Source organism: Anarrhichthys ocellatus, unplaced genomic scaffold, assembly GCF_004355925.1.
Source record: "Anarrhichthys ocellatus isolate YVR2014 unplaced genomic scaffold, GSC_Weel_1.0 scaffold14, whole genome shotgun sequence".
Lineage (NCBI taxonomy): Eukaryota > Metazoa > Chordata > Actinopteri > Perciformes > Anarhichadidae > Anarrhichthys > Anarrhichthys ocellatus.
The window spans coordinates 6043830-6066305 of record NW_022280044.1 but is presented as its reverse complement, the minus strand read 5'-3'; the positions used below and the strand labels follow the sequence as shown (position 1 = coordinate 6066305).

General features: G+C 40.9%; 1 protein-coding gene across 2 annotated transcripts in view; it reads left to right on the top strand.

Annotated features, from left to right (window-relative positions):
- The window catches only part of ctps1a (CTP synthase 1a), a 46080-nt gene that overhangs the window by 17432 nt on the left and 6172 nt on the right, over nucleotides 1–22476 (top strand). Inside the window, exon 1 of one of the 2 annotated variants that reach the window (XM_031854350.1) lies at nucleotides 22127–22322. The exons of the other annotated variant lie outside the window; for it this stretch is intronic. The gene's annotated coding sequence lies outside the window, so the exon portion shown is untranslated. Of the gene's footprint in view, nucleotides 1–22126; nucleotides 22323–22476 lie in introns of those variants that run through there. 2 annotated transcript variants of the gene reach the window in all.

Here is a 22476-nt window from a genome sequence, read left to right as displayed (position 1 = left end):
CCCCCCGAGTTCTCTGTTCGTGTTATTTCGTGCTTCAATAACTAAATGGCACACAGTTCATCTGCTGCAGGTAACAAAACAAAAAAACGATGTAAGTGGTTTCAGTTCAAATGTGACCTGCTGCATTTTAGCTGAGGAAAAAAAAAAGGCCAGCGGAGAAGAGTGTGTGAGTGCTGTGTTGAGCCCTGCAGCCTCTTCACTTCCCTCTCTCTGTTTCCTCCCGTGCAGAAGGGCCAGCAGTAATGACCTCCCTCCGCTCTGTGGAGCACCTTCAGCCTGGCCGTAGGCTGAGGCAATCTGTCGCTTGTTTGTGCCGGTGACATCTGCTCCCATGGGGACGCAGGATTATTTCTCCTCTCTGTTCCGAAAGCTCCCGAATGTGAACCTGTGCATTCGTGTGTTTTATTGTATGTCGGGGTGGGACGAGTGGAAGACACACAGTGGGAAGAGCATTGTGGTTGTGAAGAGAAACGGTTTGACCTGGATGGGTTGAATGTCGGCACTGTGGCCAGCAGCGGCGATTTGTGGCAGTATTTGGATCAATGTAAGGATCTTTGATGATGAGTGCAAGCTAGTTTAGGCAGACAGCGTGAGTGTGCTGGTTGACTTAGGGCCTCCGCACGCTTCAAATTAAGTGCACTTCAAACACTGCTTTAAACCTCCTCCTGCCACACCTTTCAAATGGTAGAATTTAAGGAGAAGGTGAATTTTGAATCCTTGTTTCCATGGATCTGACACCCCGCATCTACGTTCTCCATGTGCCTGCTCAACAAAACTTTGATATGCGCTCCATAAGAGTATTAAACGTTATGAATAGGGCTGTATCGAATTGAGTTGACCAATTTTTTTTGGTCAACATTCAAAGCTTTAATTGAGTTGTTGTTTTTTTTAAAGAAAGTGTCTTGCGTCATATGTTATAATGTCACCCTAAAAATATGGGAAATGTGATTTTGTGTTATTGTGGTTACATAAATGTAATGAAATTAAATATTAATTAAACACTTTTTGGACCACATGGAAAATGTTGGTTTTGAATGGCTAATAGACTGAAGCGGAATATCTTGTATGACAAAAACATTTTGCGAATTTTGGAAATCATCGCATCTTATCTTTAATCAATAAATGTTGACTTTTTCACTGAGTTAACTGTTGTGTGCTTGTTGGAGAGGGAGGCTGACAGAGAGAGGGGAAGACAAGATGGAATACTGCACGCAATGTTAATAATAACAATTAAAATGTCCATGATATGATTGAAGCTTTGAACTATTCGGTACAGCCCTAGTTATGGACATGATTTGGATTGTGATTTTAAAGATGCTACAATAAAGTAAACCAGACCATGATGTGATATAGCCGCAGCAAGCGCATGCACACACTTTTAAAAGTACTGTTTAAATAATTTGAATAAAATGTTCACACTCTTTTATGAATTGCCGAAAGCTAAGCCCAATTAAAGATTCAAAACTCTGTCAGACGCCGAGCCACCGCCGCTCCTTAACGAGCGGCTCGGCGATCTCATGTGACCACGTTTGGACGATATGAAAACAGAAACGATTGCCCAAGCCCTAGTAAGGATATTGACACAAGCAAGCTCACGTGTGTGTGTGTGTGCATGGCTCTTAATGTTGCCCCATATGGTAGCCCCACACCAGTGTTATTTATGGTATTTTTTACGGCCACAATAAAAGCCTCCTGAACCAGATTATAACAGCAAACACCACATGCTGAAAGAAACAGAGTGAAGAGGAGGGAAACAGTGAGTAACGATGTCCCTGGGCTGTGAAACCCAATTTGTGGAGTGGTGGGAAGATACTGTACAGTGAAAAGTGTGTGTTTTATGCATTCATTGCACGCCTACACAGCAGTGCTCTGTACCTAATCGTAATTTACTCTCGGTCAGCATTCCAACAATCTCACTGCTCCCCGCGCAGCAGATTCAAGCCATCGACGTACTGTGGATCAAAACCAATTACGTCTGATCACCGACACAAATGGAGACAGAGGGAGAGAGAGGAAAGGGCTATAGAGCGGAGAGAAGAAGAGCATGTTAAAGGATCATTTTAGATTATGGCACTAAGCAGTCATGTAGTATTAAATGAAAGGTGGGTTAACTATGACCTCCAGTCAGTAATTATCTTCATGAAAACCAACCACCAAAATAAAAACCATCATTCAAGCCATATTATCAATTTGATGCTCCTTTATTATAATGGACAATAACATTAATTATTGCCATAAAGCTTTATGTCAGGCAGAGAAGGTGGAAAGATTGGCAAACTGCCTGAAGGTTGATTTGATTACGGCTGCATCCATGACAATAACCGTTTTCCACAGGATTTTTTACAGAAAATGGGTCACATGGTGGAACATGACCTGCACCACATGAGAAATTAAGTCCCACAATCCTGCAGAAAACAATCAGATGGAGGTGCATTATCCATGTGTCGAGATGCTGAGCCTTCAGTATGTCACTCAACTTCTCAGGAAGCTTTTCATCATTTCCACTCAAGACAGTAAGACCTCGGCTTTCAAGGGAGAATCTTTGGATGTTTCAGAACCATTTAACAACCTGTTTCAACTTGAACACGCCACCCAACCCCCTTCACATATTCAAAAAATGCAGTCAAATCTCCGGTCAGTCCCTATTACTTTTAATAACTACTTAACAAATAACTAATAACTACTTTATTTCAATCAGCAGGGACAAGTGAATCAGGACAAGGTAATGTTGTATTTCAACCGATGATGTGATGATAAAGTTTTGACAGAAAATCTTTGGCATTGAGACTCTACAGGGAGATTTGTTATCGAGGGGCGTCTGCCCTGAGCAGCAGAGAGATAAATCCCCCCCTGGAGTCCAGACACCGGTGGCTGATGATTCTGCAAAGACTAGGGCGGTGATGGGGAGGTGGAAAGGAGGGTATGACAGCAACATCATTGTGGCTGTGCCATTGGAGAGATAAAACCATCTGATAGGAACAGCTGAGAATGCGATTGACACCTGTTCCTGACTGGATTTACAGAGCTTCTTTACTACTACTACTTAGGGGTGGAAGTAGTTATCAATACAACAGTGTAAGAGTAAAAGTACGGCAGTATTATATGAAAGCAAAGTACAAGTGCTCAATATTGTGCTTTACAGTACTTAAGTAAATTAACTGTAGTGACTTCTAAATCAGAAATATATATACAGTATGTATATATATATATATATATATATATATATATATATATAGATTAATATAAACAGAACAAGAATAAAATACTTCATAACAATACTAAAAACAACTAATTACAGAAAGGTACGTGTATAGAAGTATTATAGTAGTCTAAATGATGACACTTTCCACATCAGTGTGTTTTCTGCTCTGCTGAGTTCAAGCTGTGTACTTGTTTTTCTTTTTCGCTGTTCTGATGATTCACAGGAATTTGTTCTGGAGCTGGAGCAGTAATAGACCGGGGTGATGAGTGTTTTTGCAAACAGACCCGTAGCCTTATCAGCAAGCCCTGGGTGTTCGTTCCTAGTCAGTGTGAGACATGTTGTTCTCGAGGGTTATGTTGAGAGAAACAACTTGTCACTGTCTTTGCACACAAACAAGGTGGACTCAGGGCATAGTGGGGTTCGACTGATATAGCAGATTAATGGTGGCCTTAAACTATTTAAGATATTGTGTTATCAGGGTGATTTTACCAGTGATATTATGCTATTTCTGAGCAGGTTACTAAGTCTTGGGGTGTCTAATAAAAGTACAAAGTTTTAAAGGGGCCTACCTTACATCAGTGTAGTCCGAAATCTGCCATGGAATACCAGTGATGAGACAAACCAGCTCCCCATCCAGTGGCTTACCACACTCAGCATCTATCTCAGAGATAATTAAGTATCCAGTCCCAGAGAGGGATGAGGAAAGGCTCCTGCTGGCCACTAATTTCAACATGTATCACTATCAGCCAATCGGCAGCCAGGAATTGCATTCATGTTGGATGATTCAGCGGCGATTTACGTCTAATGCCACCATTCAGTAGCAATGCAGGAAAGATTGTGTCCATTAAAAGGCAGAAGATAAGGATGTAGAGGTTTGGGTGGTGAATGGGAATGTAGCTCATCCATGTATTCATGGGATGGTTAACTTGTTGGTTCAGCAACCAATAAACCTTATTGATGTGGAAAAAGTTTATCAAACGCATCCTTTTAGCAGCTGGCCTCGATGTTTTCTGCACTCATAGAGACTGCTATAGTAACCCTATGTAGCAATGTTTTCATGAGCGGGTCACTATTTGGTTTCTGTTGCGTTTGACACACCTCCTAATTGTTTTAGCTCTGTTCCACTGATCTACAGGTGACAGTAATGGGCCATGAAGCTAAATGAAATGCAGGAAATGCATTAAATGCATTCCTCAAGGTCAGCGTGTTTTGATGAGCAAACACAACGTAAACCTCCATAGGGGACCATTAAGGCCGTAAAAACATTAAATGGATTCTTCACCTCACAGAACACATTGCAAAGCTTTTTTTTCCACATGTTTTAAAACCTGCGTCGTTTATATTGTATCAGATAGTGCTGCACCAAACACGTTCTCAAAACACCTTTGATTGCCTTCTTGATACTGCCATTGGCAGACTGCTGACTCATCCATCTGATAAAAACCTTTTAAATTCTTTCCAAAGACTGTATATATAGTCGCCCCCTTCTTGTCATCTTTTAATTGTGTTCTCTCGTAAACTGTGATTGATTCAATAACTTAAAAACATTTTCACTTCACCTGTCTCTCCTCCGCTCCATGTGTGGAGAGTCAAACAAAGCCCCAAACAAAAATGACTGAATGCTCGCGCATCTTATCTCAAAATCATTGTGCACTTTTGAATCCCCTTCGTTTTCCTTCACACCTTCTCTTCCTCAGGCAGCTGTTTGTCTCCAGTGCTGCTGTGGAAATTCTCTACATTCTTGACTCTCGAACGCCTCCATTGAGGTCACTGTCTATAGGCCCCTGGGCTCTTTCACAACAACTCACTGCAACTGCATCACCCTCGTCATTATTTCCCCAACCAGGCAGCCAGGAGTAGCACAGATGAGTCAACAGGGCGCTCATACAGTAAAGTACATCTGGTGATGTATCTGAGCTGTAGAACACATCTACACGTCTAATTGCCCTGTGCGGTGTTTTTTCCGGAGCAATCAACATATTTCAGTAGGCTGAAACAATCCCTTTATTCATTAGGCTGTACCGAGTTGTATGACAAAAAGCCATGCTTGGTCCTGATTAGACTGTGGAGAGCACTTACTGATTTCCCCCTATGGCCCTGCAATCAGTGTAAGATCAGGATAAAAGAGAGCCCAGCTCTCCCCCACAACTCCCTCATCAGTAAATTGCGACTAAAATCCTCACATCACTGCTGACATGTTTTTTTTCTTTTTTACAACAATCAAACGTCAGGTGCTCCCCCTTGAGATGCTGTTATAATCTTTGTTTTCATAGAATGATATTTGTCATGCTTCTGTCATTTTTTTTTTAAATCTTATGGTAAGGTTTGATTCGTTTTTCATCAAGGTTCGGGGACGTTTGTCATCAATGATACAATGATAACCACTTGGTCACGGAATAACCGCACTCCATGATTAAGGCTACATCTGCACTAATACGTTTCCGGTTACAAACGATGTACGTCCACACGGGTTTTCCAGCACCGATTTCAAAATAATTTCCATCCACACTAGCACACCTAAAAACAAATATCACATGACTATACACGTTCACTGGGCATGCGGGTGCCGGTGTACACAGGAAGGAGATTGGTTGCTTAATTACAGAAAATACAACGGGTATTAAAGTACTCTTTAATAATAAAATGTCGTTCTTGATACTTAAGATCATCCTCTATAATCTTCATCTATATACTCCAACAGACACATCTAACTTAGTTACAAGGCTGCAGGTCTTGCTCATGTTGGCCGTAGTAGCATTATAAAATGCAGAATTTAACTGCACAACAGCTGCTAGTAAAGACAACAAGGTCAGCAACACCTGTAATCCGTTAGCCATGTTGAATTAACCTGGTAGTCGATCGGTAATCATGGCTGTTGTTCATTTGTTTTCTTTCAGCGGCGTTGACGAATCAGGGAAGGAAGCGTTGTGACTGCTAACATCCAATCAAGTAGCGAACGCGGGAGTCTACGTCATCGCTTTCAAAGGTCTTCGTTTCCGCCGTCCACACGACGAGGCAACCCTGGAGTTACCACAAAGTTACCCGGCCTCGGTAGTGTTACTAAACTCCTTCGTTTTTGCTGCTCTAAAACTCCGGAGTAGTGTGGACGCTCAGTGTAAAAGTAGCAAAAGATGTGCGTTTTAAAATGGAAACGTAGTAGTGTGGATGTAGCCTAAGAACTCATCAAACAACGGTCTTCCTCTGTCCAAAATACATGCCTTGGGTTTTGTCTCAAAAAGATGTACACAGGTTAGATATTGATAAAATGTATCAATTATCAAATTTATCAATTGATCAACGATGCAGAAATGACCCCTGTAATATTTTCAGTATTTAAATAATTGTAGTCCCAGTCTCGTATAAAAGCCAGCACAAAGAAACAGAGGCTGGGTAAAACCCATTACAAGGAAGGTGGAAGTACCTGTACTATAATGGATCAGATTTCATTCTTCACACATCTACAGCCGCACTTGATGTGTGTGCAACCAGGCGCAACACTTTAAGAAGTGACTGTCTGACAGTGTGCACTGTTGCCCCCTTTTGTAAGATTTATTTTTCCTCTTGCCATTTTGCCGTTGAGGGCAGCCATTGCTCACAATTCCTGAGTTTTTTTGAATTGTTTTGCTGCGAAGCTCCGTTAGCCAGACTACAGATGCTGTGTACATTTTTCCACCTCAAATGGTGTGCTCATGCAGTGTTGCCATAGAAGCCCGATTCGATGTGTAATTGCTAATGGCCTCATTAGTGAGGGGGAGAGATGTGCGAGGGGAAAGGGAAACGTCCAGTGTTGTGATGCAACGTGTTTTCATGTTAACTGAGCTATAGTGATGTATAGTACAATGTGCTTTAAAGTGTTTTGTGTGTCAACAGTCTTTGGTCGGATTGGAGAGAAATGTGCATATCAGAAGGCAGAGGGTGGCCCTGGTGCTAAATGTTTACCAGTTGCTGTACATTTTTAAACTCAATAAAGTAATATAGATTCTGTTCTGAATCATCAAATTCTGCTCTTGTAAATGTGGCATGTTTGTTCTCATCAATGGCAAAAACAGCAGCAGCAGCAGTCTTTATGGCTCGGCATTACTTGTCCCCTCCTCACCTGAGAGAAAACTCAGTTCTGAGTGTGTTGAAAGAAATAAGAGGAGAGACGGTTTGCACAAAAACACTAAAAGGATTTTGTGGATGGAGCTTGTTGTTTTGACAAATATATATATAGAACTTATAGCCTTCATAATAATAGGCTGCTACTGGGAACAAGGGGGAACATTCCCTGTAGTAAACAAATAAGGATTGTATATGCTTTTCATGGTTTATTTACCTTACACATGCTGGTTTCCTTGGGAAAAGTCACAGTCTATTATTTTCAATAGCTTGTTTTGTTTGAGTAATCACAACATTTTACTGCTTTAGTTGTGTTGGTATTTAGTCCAAACTGTTTTACAGAATGATATTTAATTATCTTCGTAATCAACATAAGCTGTTAGATTGCTAGCCATGATCGAAAAAAGGGAATGTGTAATGTTTTGCCATTTTAGAATTAAGCATAGAGCAGATGGCCTGAAAATCCCCTTTTCAAAGGTTAGTTTTGCGGGCGGTTGATTTGCTGCTTTCATCACGTCGCTACCTGGTTTGCCTTTTTTGCAGGTCAGCTGTACCCAGAAATTCTCCAAAGTGAATGACAAAACATGCCGCTTGTAACTGTCCTCCAGAACAACACACTTTCTGATTCGACTTCCCAGTCAGCAGGACAAGATAATTACTTAGTGTTCCGTTACAAATCACTGTTGGAGAAACAAATCTGTGGAATGACAACTCTATGGTCAAGGTTTAGTTACATTTAAGCCCCAAAACCAAAACAATGAGTTAAAAAGCATTATAATGTTGAAGAGCTGAGGGGATCTACAGAGGATTAAAATTCACTTTGTGTTCATTACTACAAACAACATCATTTCATCTGGTTTATATAAAGTTATTAATTAGTGCAGCTTTAATCATAAGCCTTTCACTTTCCCCAAAACCATAGAGTGCAACAATAGTTACATTTTGTGCTTTAATGAACTTAAGTGGAAAGACTATGTTTCCAACTATATCATCTCATATTGTTTGCAAGTATATGACCAGACAACAAATAATGTTGTCTCTGTGATGTATACTACCTGTCAGTCCTGCTTGGATTTCCTGTAGTGCGAGTCCATGTAGGTGCTTTTTAATGCAGTGGGCAGATTGCATTCATCACATGTTTACTGCCCACACACACTCTTTCCACTGAATAAACTAAAATAGTTCCATTAGCTGTTAGCGGTTAGCCAAGCATATGGTCCAAAACAATAAAAGAGATCCGCAGAGCAGCGGCCAAGAGGTAACCAGCAGTGTGTGTACTGGTAGTTCTGTTAGCTAACAACCAAACAAACTGTCCATTCAGTTAGCTGTTACACACCGCAAAGTGTTACCCCCCCCCCCCCCCCACACACACACACACTGTGGATGTAGAGGGGTCAGCGATGCACTCAGCTGTGTTATCACTAGCCCATTGGGGCCCAATGAGAGTAGTGAGTGGGGAGTCAGCAGGCAGTCAATGGCAGTATAAAACAGGCAATTAAAGGTGTTTTGAGAAAGTGTGAGTCACCGCAACCACGAGAGCATGCAGCCATAACTGACCACCCAAAATATAATGCAGTTTGCCACCACAGAATGAGAGATTAGCTGTGGACAGACACAGAGGTGCACACTCACTCACGGGCACACACACAACCAATAGAATGATACTCCTGGCGGAGATAATCTCACAAATGGACATTTTTCAAGGATTTTTTTGTTGTCCCACAAGGGTAAAATTGTTCTGCAGCCGAGGTCACTTAAAAACAGAATACAACATCATCAACACATCAACACACAGAGCTTAGAGCAGGGAAATGGAAATCCATACCAATACCAAGTTTAAAGTGAAGTTGAAATGAAACTGAATGAAAAGTCTCTAAAAACAGTAGATATACATTTTTGTGAACTCTTGCTTTCTGTCGAGAGTTGGATGAGAAGATTTCAACCATTTTCAATTGGCTTTGGTTCCGAGAACATGAGTTTATAGGAAGCTTTTTAAAAGCAAATGTTGAATTCATGAACTCAATGTCAGAAGAATGTGTACAACACTGAATTTAATCAGGTTGGAATGTATTTATGAAATTGCTTTACATTTGAACAATTTGAACAAATTGGTTAGTATATGTTTGTGGATCTAAAAATACATCTGTGAACATCAGAAATTACTCACAATTATTCATATAAATTTGTACATCCTGTTTTCAGTTTAGATTTAGAGGTATACTGGTGGGCCGGTATGGTGACCTTCAATCAGAACCAAGCCAGCTGTTTGGCCCAGTTTACTCCTTTATGCTAATCCAACAGGCTTCTGGTGTTACAAACGTGAGTGGTATCAATCTTCTTATGTAACTCCTGACTGACAGGTGACCTCTGGGTAGTGCAGCGCAAAAACACAACAGCACCAAAGATGGAAGCTAATTGAAAACAGTTATTAAAGGGATTACTACTTTAAATGGAAAAACTGGAAAAATCTAGATAGGGGGCCTCTTCAGGATTCAGGCCACACGTACATCAGTTGTGATGAGTCACGCTGTTACACCATGCCTCCGCATCTATCCCTCTGCTGTACACCGACTTTATCTGTGTCTGTCTTTCCCTTTCCATCCCTGACTGCTGTTGTCACACACACACACACACACACACACACACACATTCATGGACAAACTCTCCTCCCCCTTTATTCTGCGAGGCAAAAAACGCTAGAACACCATTCTTCACTGCCACCAATCCGTGCCCTCATTTTTAAACATATCTCCTGCCTAATTCACTCGGTTACGCAACAGACAATTATACAACCAATTCAGAGCGCTCCTCAAAGACTAGCCTCACAAGGGCACTCCAAGCGCAGTGGTAAGCAGGGCAATGGTGATAGGGGGAAGAGGAGGAAATGTGTAAGTAATTTTAATAAAGAGATGAAATACAGTTACGACCCATCATGGACTAATGATAGGAAATGAATAACGGGGAGGGAAGGAGCCGGTGTGAAATTGTCAATTAGGATTTTCTTCCTGTGGCAACTAGAGGGAATTCAATAAGCCAGAGGCAACAGCAAGCCGCTTCTATATGAACGCAGAGGCCTGCTTCTCCCTCTCTGTGTGAGCTGAGGCTCTACAAGCTAAAGGCAAAACTGCAGATTATAAGATCAGCTTTAATGAATGCAGAGAAGTGGTCATGGGGGCGTTCTTTTTTTTTTAATATCCAGTTGGTGTCATCCACCTCTGCATATATTTAACACTAATTTTTCGTGTGTGCATTTGCAGATCACATCCAAATTGACTCATATTTCATATATGTTGCCAACAACATTTTCTGGCCTACGACATTTCCAGAGTTTGAAGGGTGAGTCAGGTGGAATATTTGAAAATAATTTCATATTTACAGTCGTCAACTGTATTTATATAATAAAAATCCCATGTAGAAAACAGCTACTAAATGGAATGTAGTGAAGATGTTTCCTCAATTGCTGTACCTACAACCTATTTTGTCTGACAAAATAATCTTGACTACTACCTTTTTACGGACCTTTTAACCGCATCTCAATCGTCTTCGGCAGTCTTCGAGTTTGCTCAGTTGTCTTGAGATTAAGTATGGGACTTCGGTCTTACATTATTACATGACTTATGTTGTTGTTTGGGTTTGAGGACGTATTGGTATTATTTTCACGTTAAGAAGTCCAAATCAAATGAATTAACATGTTATTTATGGCTTCTCCCTTGTAACCAGTCCGGAATCATGGTGTGAGCCACTTCATCCTGAAACTAACTGAGCTCCTCCACTGTTTTCATGCTGATGGCCGTGAGCTTCCAACAACAGAGCCTAACATTCCTGTGAACATGTGATTTCCCCCTGTGCTTCTCTTCCCTGCCCCCGACCTCCCTGACCACCCGGACACGTGACCACAAGGCTGTTACTCCCTGGAAAACAGACCGAGCAGGCAGCTACAGCAGGAGGAGACACTTCTGACAACACGGGCAATATTATGCTGCTAATGCTACTGCTGCTAATACCACAACTGCTGCTACCATTGATGTTACTACCACCACTGCAGCAACTGCTGTTGCTACTTCTACTGCTTCCAACACTAAAACTATCATTGATGTTGCTGCTAATAGTATTTCTTCTACTAGTTGTCAGCAACTGTCTTTTTAAAGGCACGTAACAGCTCCTCTTTGTCACAAGAGGGGTAATTACAGACGTATTTTAGGTTGGACAGCAAAACATAAAAAACTCTTCAGCAGACCTAATTTTAGTCATCTAACATAAAGAAAAAAATAAAATCTTTGAGAGCAGAGAACTGGAAGTCATTCCTGCACCACTCTATGCTGCTACTGCACTGGTGCTGCTGTTGCTAGTGTACCACAGACTGTATAAAGATGGAACACATGACCGATGTTTTGTATTTTGGGCCAAAATCTTCACCCGTAGCATAAAACCCGAGATTATTATGGGTAACGCACCGGCCACATTGTTGTTATCGTCAGGCAGCTAAGATGTGCTGTTGCTAAATAAAAGGGTAACGATTGGTCGTAGACTGAGTAATACTTGTTACATAAAATAATTGTAGATATAACAACTAAACTGTACACGCACTGCTAAGTTCACAGCTATAACGTTGCTGATAACATCATACTTACCATCACACACACGCTCTTTCTCTCGACCGGACACTGGCTAACGATGCGCCGGCTTGCAATAAACTGGCGGAAATCCTGACAGAGTATTACATTACATTATAGTCATTTAGCAGACGCTTTTATCCAAAGCGACTTACAATTCAGATCCTATCATATTTCTACACCGTAGGCACAGCTACGGGAGCAATTTGTGTCTTGCTCAAGGACACATCGACATGCGACTAGCAGAGCCGGAGCTGGGGATCGAACCGCCGACCCTCTGATTGATTGATGGCCCTGCTATCCACTTAGCCACAGTATGTCAGGTAGACCCACAGCTGCCTACTGGGAAAGTGGCTGCATGTTTAAATGACAATGCACGTAATATCATGGTGGCTAACTCTCCCGGACAGGTGAACACGGGACTGCCTGTTTTGGCGGTAAAGGATTTAATCGGGTTATAGTTGCAGATGGGCACCACTTCATGCAAGGCATTCATTTAGTCTTTTAACGGTTAATAACTGGTTAACAGGGTTCAGCTATTGGTCTTACAAGCAGTTCTACTTGTAATACTATTACTATCTGCTGCTAATAATAATACTACTACTATCACTACAGCTATAGTTTTGCTATGGCTACTGATGTTACTGTTCTTCTATTGCTGCTGCTGTTACCATGCCATTTCCACTGCCACAAAACAGAAATAAAACACAATAACAACTGGAGGCCATTTGTCCAGATGGATGCAAGAATTGCTGGATGGGATTGGGCAGTCTGCATCACTCACAGCCAAAAATGAAACCGCTGTGGTGCACCACACTCATCATGTACTGGCCACCAAATCCAAGAAGGTCACCCGGGCAGCTGTTAAAGCGTAAACACACATCTGCTTCTTTGAAAAAAAAATCATATACCAGCCCATTTGTGGAATAACTTGAAATATGTGAAGACTCTTGTGGATTTACTGCCTCTGCGATACAGACCAAGGTCAAATTGGAGTATTGTGGAGTAGGACAACACATGCTCGAACATATTTTCTATGTTTGTTCTTAAGGTGGTGATGGATTTTATTGGATTAGGACGTATATGGGCAGATTAGCACATTATGGACAAAAGAAAAAAGCCTTTTCAGTATATAAAAGCTGATGATTTAATGCTGTTGAGGAGACACTTAACATTCCGCTCTTCAGATTTGATACGCTTCAGGTGTATAGGGGAAAACGTTCACAGAAATACTGTGAAGCTTTCTCTTTTCTTAAGTTTTAGGTTTTGGAAAAGCAAATAAAAAAAGAAAAGAAATTATGCTCTAAAGCTTAACAAGACTGCCTTACCAAGCTGCTATATGATTGGACAATATAGCTGCCCAGGGAAAGGCTTTTGTGAGCCATCAATTAGTGAAGGTGTAGCACTCCTCTCTGTTGTTGCTGCCTGCTAACTGCATCTTCTGAATATGAAGTTGATCACCTTCAGCTTAATCAAGTGTGTCAAACAAAATGCACTAAAAGCCTCTTGCCTTGAGGCGCTGTCAGCCCACAAAGAATTTCAGCTGTTTGAATTTCAGTAGAGCACACTTAATCCTTGTACATTCGGGCAATATTTCAGCTGAAACATAGTCTGAAATATTAAAGTGTATTGCTAAAAAATGAAGAATAATTTCGTATTTGATTTTCTCATCTTTGGCTTTGGTTTGGAGAGCTGTTTGTGCTTCGACAGACATCTTCAGTGTCTTTTCCCCACCAGCTGCCCAACAAGGCGATGACCTCTGGATGTGCAAGATGGCCATGGTCAGGAGAGCCCAAATGGGAGAGAAACATCTGTCACCAAGAAGGACACCAACAAAGACCTTTCTCTAGGTCGAGTTCATGTAGGAATAATCCAACCAAGGAAAGTGTGTGTGTGTGTGTGTGTGTGTGTGTGTGTGTGTGTCTGTGTTTGACCGGTTCAGTCGCATTTATGCGAATGAGATCGTAAAGAATACAGAAGAGGACGAGAGGAGGGTTTGCCCTTCGCTTTCCTCTGTCTTAATCAATGACGGCAGGAGGAGTTTTGATTTATGTTTCCCGGGATCTGTGCTCCAGGAACAACCCCAGCTGTTCTATTGACACAGCTGAGGCCAGGAGCGAGATGAGTAATATAATTAGCCAATGAATGAAAGGAGGAAGATGGAGAGATCGGTCTGCCTGAGGGGGGGGGGGAGTGAGGCGTGGGGGTACAGTTGCCCGCCGATGTTCCCACACGACAGAACCATATCTCAGTGTGTACAAAAGCCCTGCTCCGATGTCACCCCCTCAGCATAATTAAATGAGATAAAAGTTGCAGTGGAGGAGTGAGCCTTAAAGCCTAACGACTGCATCAGCGTGGCGCTGCTCCATAGTGTCGGTTCATGTTTCTGTGATATCAACATGCTCAGTTACATCTCTGCTGGGGCGGCTCAGCAGCTCGTGCAGACGCTGAAGAATTAATGAGGAGTGAGTACGAGGCAAAGGTGAACTATACAGGATGGAACCAATACTGATAGATTTGCACTTTAGCTGCAAAAACCTGATTGTGCAAATATTATAAATTAAAGGCGTTGGGTTTTATCCTTTTTTTATTGATCCAAATCCAATATTTTGAAATCTTACTAAGCTTTAGATTTCAAAATGTATAAATAAAACAAAACCTAAACTAAAATTTAAACAATCATTTTCACATTTCCATCGGCTGAGAAGGCAGAAACAATTTGCAGTTGTGGCCTAATTAGGGCCCTATTCAAACGATCTATGGTGTATGGTCAACAGTGCATGGCGTAAGTGGGGCGCAAAGTAAGGGGCAAAAGAGTTCTAACGCTCTGGAGTTATTGGAAATATTTTGATAACAGGAGCCGAGCCGTTGTTACGCAGCCACCACTGGTGTAGCGTACGGGCCGTGTCCTCTAAAGTCTTTTTTCCCATCTGAAAACGCCAGCCTCTCTTCTGAAAACGGCCAGCTGGGAGCACTTGAGAGCACTTTGGAGGCGCAGCTTTTTTTCACCTGAGACGCTTTAGTTGCTACTGGTTGCTGTGATACCAAATATCCCCGGAAGCTAAAATGTCAGCACGAGGTACAGTACTTGCTCTCTGGCCCTTGCTCTGGATGAAACATGTACCAAGAGGGGACGGACTTGCAGAGTTCTACCCAAAAGTTTAACAATCAATTGAGTGATTGAAGCATAAGTAAGCACTAGAAAATTCCTAATTTGCCATAGTGCCAAAATCCTTAAAGCTGCAGCCCGTGTATGTTTAACGAGCATCAAACACGGCAAAGTGTCGAGTGTTTGTGTCGTTAAACCTTGTCGGTATATCATCCACTAACCAGGTAACATGAGTGACAATACATACTGGTGCTGCAAGATATGACTCTACAAAACCAAATCTTCAACTCTGGTAAATGCCCCAGTTTTTTGTTTCAAGGCTTCCCACAATAATGATGAATATTACATGATATATTCATCATTATTCAAAGAATTTCTGCTTTAAAATTGGCACGACAACTGTCTATTAAAACATCTCATAAAATGTGATCTGTCCTCTTATCGGTGTCCAAAAGTCTGAGAAACAGATGTTTAGGCCATCATGAGACATTGAGTTTGGCAGCAAACATCAAGCAGAGTTGCATTCTGCATATTCTAATTGGCAAACGGTTTGAAAGTGATACAAAGCAGCAGCATGTAGCTTTGATCTCTGCCACGGAGAGCAGAAGCTGACAACATTTGTGCACATGCAGCCTCCTCACCACCTCTCAGTACACTGTTGCCCGTTAAGTGGTTGATGGTGTCATGTAATGAATGTTCCCTCGCAGTGCTGCTCACAAGCTCTTCAGTCTGGAGAGGACGTCTCCAAATGAATCATCAAAATGGGTCTCACTTGGTGTAAACTCTCTTTTAAAAAACGGAAAAATAAAAATCTACTTGGATTGAATAGCTGACGCACTGCACCTATAAAAGCAATGTGAAACTAAACGCCTTAATATTTGTACCTTCAAATGCCATTCATTTACTAATAGATAATGACTGATGCAATAATAGACAACTCATTGATAAAATAATGGATGTAATATATTATGGTAAAGGTTTAGGGGTAAAAACTACTTAAAACTGCAGGAAATCATGAAAGTCATCACTTAACTTCCCTGCATGAGGTAAACCCCTTTAAGTGAAAGGAATTATTTTTGTCTAATTAGACTTCTTCACTGTGCAGACTGATTGTCATCTTCCTGAACTGTTTACAGTGTTGTACTCGAGATCGGTCTCGGTTTCAAGAGCCACGTTTTTAAGGTCTCGTCTCGGAATCAACCGCATTTTTATTCTACCTTTCTCTAGGTCTCAGACAAAGAGGGCTCCGGATGTTATACTCGCCTGTGCATTGTCTGATTGATTTATTTGTTTGCACTGCTCTGGTCTTGGTCTTGACTCAGTCTTAATTCCTCAAAGTCTTGGTCTTGTCTCAGACTCTCGATACACTCTGGTCTTGGCCATGACTTGGTTATTACACCTGTATCATTAAAAACCCCATTTGAGACATGCACCACTTTATGTTAATCTCACTTTGAGTAAAAGTCACAACAGCAATCTTAGGTCAGACTTAGTAACATTTACATTTACTTAGCCAGAGCCTAACCCCTGTAACACCGATTTACATTTGTATCTTAAAGGTGTGTTGTACGATGGGCAGTGTGAAATGTATTTGTTGGCTGGTGGCAGTCTGTGCATGTACCGTAGGTACTGTGTGTGCGTGCATGTGGACTGGCGACAGTCTGTGTATGTAATGTATGCAATATGTTATTTAGTATTTTTTTAAACAGCAGACACTATGTTTCCAAGACAAATTTCCTGCGGGACAATAAAGTCTATCTCTTTTATTTCTGTAGACACAAGTCTGAATTGAATGCCGTCAGATCAATGTAACGACTGCAGCAGCACAAGGTTAAACACGCAGAGAATGAAATTAAATGCGAGTCATGTTCGCTTCTGTGAGAGCACTATTTAGGCTACATGGATCAATTATCATCTCCTCTGCTGAAAGAAAGTAAAAACAGGAGATAGGAGATTCTTCTCATGTCGGATCAGTCTATTAAAAAACTTTATTAGGAATATTTTAATGACATTGGTGACAAAATCTATTCGGGATTCACTGTGAGAAGAGAGGTGAGCATCCCTCAAGCTCTCAGTGGTCATTAATGTTCAGACTTGAATTGTAAAATACGTTTTATAATTCAGTCCTGCCTGAGAGAGAACAGAAAACACTTTTCTTCCTTTTGTATGATTACTTTTCAAGGCAGGGTCCCGTCAGCAGAACAAACATTTACATAACATACACCTCGGTCTGAAGGACAAACAGCCATCACTCTAACAGCTTGAGGAAGCTTTCATTTTTCAGTAGATGTTTTGTAGATTAACCTCTGACATTACTCCTTAATGAAGGACCTTTTATGGCACAAATTAAGGGTTAGACGTCTTATTTTGTAGATTTTTCATGGGCGTTTACTCAGTAGCCTTAAGCATTTACCATGAGCATTTATGATACCATTAATTAAGTCACCTTGATACCTGAACACTGTTGGGAATCCCTTTAAATAATTTTCTCCTGGAAACATTTTAACATTCATTAAATTGTAATTAATTCGTTAATTTAGGGCTTTTCAAATTAAAATGATCTAATCGTCTAATCGTTCGCCTTTTCAAATTAAAGGCTTTCTGACAACCACACGAAACCAAATGTTTTGTCAGTGCAAATGAAGGATTCATTCATGGTATTTTAAGGTAAGCTTTGTGATGAACTTCAGTTAAGAGTTCACTGTATAGAGAAAAGCATTATGTGCCCGATTTAATCCAAAAAGAAAAGCGTATATGTGTATAACTGAAGGCCTTCATTTATATCAGAGGCGCTTTATCAGATATCAGCCATTACATTAACAAACCTATTGTATGTTAGTCTTAATGGAGAGTGGTTGAGAACAGGAAAAGAGAGAGAGAGAGAGAGAGAGAGAGAGAGAAAGAAAGAGAGAGAGACCTCATCACCACTGTGTAAAACAAAGTAATCTTCCCATCCCCCTTCACAGCTCTACGCCACTCTGCTGCGGGCTCACACGTGTAAAGGCAGTTGTCAGCGCTGAGCAGCTTCAGCAAACTACTAAATCACTCCCACATTATCACTGAAGCTGCAATAAGGCAGATCTACATTTTCCATGGTAGATGAGTGGGATACGGCTTGTACCACGCACCAGAAATGCGAGGGGTGCAGACAGCATCACTGGACAGATTCTTCTTCCAACTGAAATTAAATGCGTCTCATCTTTCCGTGAAAATAATATTTATTAAGCCAATTAAATAAATAAAGTCATTTTATTGACTTTATTTTCTTTGTAAGAGTGAGAAGTCATGTGTGTGCATTAAGTATGGAGCCTCTGGTCGTGTTTAGATTAGCTTAGCGTATAGGCCACATGCGAGGGGACGCAGCTCGCTCCTTCTGTTCCTAAATGTAGTCTAACCTGTTCATGGAGAGAACGAGGAGTTACATGCTCACACTTGACAAACAGTTTACATCCATCCAGTATAGCATCCCCAGATACAATGCAGATTGCCAGATACCGTCAATGAGCACAGGTTCTGGTTTTGGTTTCTGTGCGGACAAGATGGGACCAAACAGATGACAAAACTTTGAGAGGTTGTGCACAATCACAACAACCGGCCAGGAAGTAGTTCCGGCATTTTATGTATGTGAAGCAAATGAGGAAAACAAGTTAATGAGTGAGCTTTAGAGTTGTTGGTAGGTTCGTGTTTTTACTTTGGACAGAGTGAGGCTCGCTACTTCCCTGTGCCTTCCAGTCTTTATGCTAAGCTAACCACATCCTGTAATCATTTCAATATTGTGGCTTTTAATTTTAGTGTTCCAGTATGCTATAAAAGCTGTCCACACAAAGTTAAAATTCACAACAAAAAACAATGCTATGGTTTGGGTTTGGAAAATATCATGGTGCGACTTAAAATAAGTGCTTTGCTAAGGCTCGAAAACATCATGATTTGGTTGAAACCACTATATCCTTGAGACTAAGTGACCTTCATAATGGCTACAAAAACAACCACTTGGTTAATGTCTTCCTTTGCTCTCGACAGATGAGTCATACTTCAGCTGAAGAATACGATGTTGTTTTCCTTGAGAGGAAAGTCTTGCGTATCAGCCGTGTCAGCAAATGTAATGGATTCTGTAAAAGCCTTCAATAATTTTGAATTGTCTTCCGCCCATCCATGTTCTACTTAATGTCATATTAAAAGACAACAAGACAGCAACCAACTCCCCTACAGCTACACGACACTCTAATCACGCACGGTAAAATATAATAAAATAGATTAACATATGTAAAAATGGTTGGAAATAAGTTGTTTGTACATTAGTCACAGATACGAGATTGGGAGCACTCCGATTGCCTCCCGACGGCATGGCGACACCTGACGGCGTTTATTGCACCTTTTAAGAAGTGTTATCAATGTTGCATTCACAACTCGTCTCTGCTGCCCCCCAATTGGCCAAAGAAATCAGGTTTCAGTAATAGTTCAACGTTTAGAGAAATATGCTTCTTCACTTTTCTTTGAGAGGAATGAGATGAGAAAACTGATATCAATCTTAGACATAAGAGTGGTATCGATCGTCTCTTCCAACTCGCAGAAAGAAAACAAATAAGCATATTTCCCAAAATGCTGAACTATGTCTTTAAAGACGTAAAACAAAAAAGAGCACCGGTCAGCAAACACATCTGGCCTGTAAGAGTATATGTTATGTAAATGAAGGAAGAACAGTCAGTTTAATCTCAATCAGACTGACCTGCCGCCTTGCCTGCTGCTTCTGTTACATGTTTAATAGGAGGAAATGGCTTGTGGTGAGGAGAGCATCCAGCCCTTCTGTGGGAGTTTAATTCAATCACAGCTCTGGTCAAAAATGAATTAAAAACTCTCATTAAGGCCCCCCCCCCCCCGTGTTCCAGAGACTAAGTTGGCTGCTCAGGCTCACAAGCAGATATTTGGGTGTTACATGGAAGCATCAGCCAGCCTTGCAGTTATCCGTCTGTGAGTCAGCCATCAGTCACTAACTCCATCATTTTGTTATTTAAATTTGCAGTGCTTGGCGCTCACCCACTCACAGTGAGCCCAGCGAACCCGGTTGCAGATGATCTAAACGACAGTCGGCTGCGTGGACGTCTTGTTGTTTCAATCCGAACAAGTCACAGTTTGACGAAATTGAGACAGCAAGTGCTCCCTCCCTGGACTTCATATCTCACTGAGCACAATGAGGATAATACACTGCGATCCACATCACAAGATCACTGACCTTTCCACGGTACACTGTAACTAACCACTTTAGACTGTGGCTGTTTATTACACGGAGCAGAGCAGCAGAAAGTGTTGTTTTGTGTCAGGCAGAGAAAGGGGAACCTGTGTGTTGTAAACCCACAGGAAAACATCTCTGTGCCTCCGAGCACTTAAGTGTTCCTACTGCGGGATCAATTCAGCCGCGCTTTGTCGCTTCTGAGCAGCAGCTTATATTATCACTGGAGTCACACTGATGCACTGTTACATCTATTGTTGCGTCTATTCTCAGAACATTCATGTATTCTAGTTATTCTTTGTGGATTTATGGAAATATATTAAATGTGAAAGATGCGTGCTATCTTGTTTGTCTGCCACTTGGAAATGAGATATGAACAATGCAAGGAGCTCCAAGCAGAAAACTGTAATGCTGAAAAGAAACACCTTGTGTACGATCTGTAAACAGCTGGCTAAAGGCCTTTGTACATCAGGGAAATGCAACTTTTTTTTGGTCTCCAGTCAAACATGAGCCTTCAAACGTGAAACATGAGCTCCCCCTGCTGATTCAAAGATGGAAAGTGTGCTGCCTTCAGGTGCTCATGAAAAGTCATAAAGCATAAGGGAATTGTTGTGATAGCCAGGATACATGTAGACGGTGGTAGAAAGTAAATAAGTACTGTAGCTACTGTAGTTTTTAGGTACTTGCACTTAACATGTGCATAGGCGTATCCATGTTATGCTATTCTTCTAACCCACTGCAAGTCAGAAGCAAATACTGTGTTTTTTACCTCTCTACACTTTTTTTCGACAGTAGTTATGAGTCACGAAAAAGTGAGTCATTAAAAAGTGAGGTGCTCTTTAGATAAAACACAAAAGAACATAGAAAAAACACCAAGGTCATCTTTTTTTTTCAACAATTAAAATGCCTCAATTGCAAGTCGTGTTTCCTTGAGATTTTTGTGTATGACGTTGCTAAAATATCTTCACCTCAACCAGCTACAGCATTAAATTATTCTTTACATGTTAATAATAATCCAGTAATATCACATGTACAATAATATAACTCTGGAAGGGATGTCATTTTTACATTGCAGTATTGCTGCCGAATATAAATCCTGAATACTCTGTATTGCAAACAGTCATGTTTTAGTTAATATAAATCTGCTATGTGGTTATTGCTATATGCCTACAGTCTTGTGCTAATTCTTGCTGAAGCTCTAGCATTAAGAGGTTGGTTGTCCAGGTTTTTGATTTCTTGCATCTATTTTTCGTGATGCTAAAGGAACATAGCTACAAATATTTAGCCAAGACATTTTTTTATAGCAGCTATTGGTTATTGTCACTATATGTAACAAATTGTAGATGTTAAATACTGCAATACCACAGAAGGGTTTGATGATGGCAAACAAATATCAAGATTAAAATAATAATTAAAAAAAACAATAAATCAGAAATAATTCCAAGGCACTCTATAAATGCTATAAATGATAAAATTGTGCTGTTTTATTAAAAAGTGCATATCTACAGATGGGCACCATTTGCGCTAATAAAACAAGCATGTGTCCATTACTCCACCACATAATGGAAACTCTGATATGATTGTGACACACAGCAATATAGTTAATTATTTCTAAGTTGAAGCACTTGAATTTAGCTTTCGTAAAACAATCGCCTCTTTAAGGGGTCCCTGGTCCCAAAATCTACAGTATGTAGGACGCGTTGGCAATATTCTTTTACACTAGACGCCAATAAAGCATATTGAATTGTATTGACTTTAAGATGGTGGAGTACTGGACTAGTTCCAGAAGGGGGCAGCAAAGCAACAGCGATTGCCGACGGCCGTAAAAAACCTACAGACGAAGAAGAAGAAGAATCACACTGTTGGATGCGTGTGAATTGAATTGAATGGTGTACTGCAGCCCTGAGTCGTGGTTCATACACGTGTAGACTCAAGTGGAGGGTAGATGGGTCTTTAGCGAAACAAAAGCTTCGCTATTAGGATCTAAAATTTATTTACGGAAAAAAGTCTTGTGGACTGTTTTCGTCGTCGACGATTTGTTTTGAAGAGTAGCTTTGGCTGAAGAATATTTTGGTGAGTTGAAATTTGATAGAGGTTGTTGGCTAGCTAGCAAACCCTGTTAAATTGAAAGCTAAACACAACAATAAAGTACGACATCCGGTAGCAAAAAGGCACAAAATAAAACTCTGTTCGAAATACCGTGTCAGCAGTGTAATGTGATTACTGA